The sequence below is a fragment of the Gymnoscopelus microlampas genome (genome assembly GCF_963454915.1).
Source record: "Gymnoscopelus microlampas genome assembly, chromosome: 2".
NCBI classification, from domain to species: Eukaryota; Metazoa; Chordata; class Actinopteri; order Myctophiformes; family Myctophidae; genus Gymnoscopelus; species Gymnoscopelus microlampas.
The window spans coordinates 14,494,675-14,497,041 of record NC_139939.1 but is presented as its reverse complement, the minus strand read 5'-3'; positions in this window follow the sequence as shown (position 1 = coordinate 14,497,041).

Below are 2,367 nucleotides of genomic sequence, written 5' to 3'. Positions count from 1 at the left end.
TTAATATGTAACATCTCAGTCACATCGCAATACGTTGTGAGCTTTTTGATCAGCTACTTTCGAATATCCCAACAACAACATTAACATCATAACACATATAAATTAGGTGATTAAATAGTTCCTGTTTTAAAAAATCTTTATTTAACTCCTGGTACCAGCTTTATTGTTGAATCCTCTGCCCCCCCCGCCCCCACCCATCTTCTCTTATTCAACTGACCTTTATCCCAACATTTTGGATTGCACCTCTGTATGGTATGACTGTTCAATTGAGTACAATGGACCAACATTTAAACCAGCCCCTGGGGCTTATTGGGTTCATATTTTAGCATAACATTTGACTGTACTACTACTAGGATTGATTTAATACTTTATTAGCAGTTTGCATAGAAAAAGTACAGGACAGTAAAGTTCTATAGGATTTAAACCACAAATTAAGAAAGCACTATGGCTCATTGGGATCCTTTTGTACCCTATTCATAATAATACATCCATTTGATTCCATTTGTACACTCAGAATGGGAAACACAGACAATGATTACATTTCGTTTTGACTTTAGTGTTGTGCAAACAAACATGGCACATAGAATACATAACTACACACAAATAGCCGAGCTCATGTTGTTGTGTAGCCCCTACGGAACCTCTCCCTCCGCTGTACGCTGTATAGCTCCGAGATGAGGTCCCTCCTTTGTTACTGCCGTCTGTTTTCGAAATGGTCGCACGTCTTCCACTTTACATGTTTCTTACCCCTTTCTGCACATCGTATCCAAAAAGTAAAGCATTTCCGCCACTCTCTCAGATGTTTTAAGTTTTAACGCGCAATAAAAGCTATCCAACGGGTTGAAGAAAGTATTTAATTTGCCTCGGTTTTCATCCGGTTCCATAGTATTTTGCATTAGAAGATGCCATTCAACATTTGACCAGTAGGGTAATCAGTAATGTTATCTCTACGGGCGCAACTCTTGCGCAATGTCTTAAAAACCATGTAACCGGATGAAAACCGAGGCAAATTAAATACTTTCTTCAACCCGTGGGATAGCTTTTATGGTCCGTTAAAACTTAAAACATCTGAGAGAGTGGCGCAAATGCTTTGCTTTTTGGATACGATGTGCAGAAAGGGGTAAAAAACATGTAAAGTGAAAAATGTGCGACCATTTCGAAAACAGACGGCATGAGACTAACGAGGAACCTCATCTCGGAGCTATAGACGGATTTCCGTGCGACGTCATCACAGAGCAGAATGCGCAATCTGCGCATGCCTGGGGGAAAGGCGCGTTCGAAAATACAGCCCTGAGCGGCAGTGAGCGCACTGGCCAATACAAACTAATAGGCGAGTGTGCTCCGGTGCGTAATTTCCAAACGCACCCATAGGCTTCCCCCCGCAGCTGCGCGGTCATATTCCTCTCATGTTTACTAACAGGAAACCTCTCTATACAGCGGAGGGAGAGGTTCCGTCGGAGCTAGTTGTTGTGTTTATCTTGGCTTGTTAGCTTAGGGACATGTCCACAGCAAAACAGTTTTAAACTTATACAGACCGACCAACTTGCTACTGTACACATCCTAACATGTTAACAACAACAACCCCGTGTTGTGGTTCTATGATTTAGTGGTGGCGGGGGTGCAGATTTAACATGTGTTTCTATTAAATAAATGCAAAAGTAACAAGACTTTACTTACCGCGGTGGAGTTGAAAAACAAATCGCAATGCATGATGGGACTTGGGAGGACCACATATCCATACGTCATGACCAGTGTTGCCAGGTCTGCTTATTATAATTTCCCCCAAAATTGAATTTGAAAATAGCAGATCTACAAGCTCACAACACGTCGCATCGCGACGCGTTGTGAGCTTGTAGATCTGCTATTTTCAAACAGCTGACGTATATGTCTCATGTGGCCCATAGTTGCTTCTTTTGGGCTTGTTTTCCTAGACCTGGTTGATTGTTTCTCTCACAGAATCTGGCAACACGGGTAATGACGCTTTTCCTCCGAGGTGGAAAGACTGGTGACGCGAGGTTATTCTAACAGCGACACTGCCACCAGAATCAATATGATCGTTTACGTCCTAAATGTAACAAAAAAGATGAAATCGTTTTGAGAAAAAAATAAATGCTGCTATTTTTTCCTAAGCGACTGCAAAAGACTGCTGCTATTTGTTTCAAAAAGCTTTAAAAGCAAGCCAGAACCTTTAAAGAACGTGAAATGTGCCTATAATTACATTTCCGGTCTAGAACGGATACGGAAACGTTATGTTTGTTTTCATGTATGTGAACGTGGTGAAAATCCGGATGCAGTAGGCGGGATTTATTGCTAGAATTGTTCATACATTAGGCCAGAATAATTGATTGATTGATTGATGTACTTTAT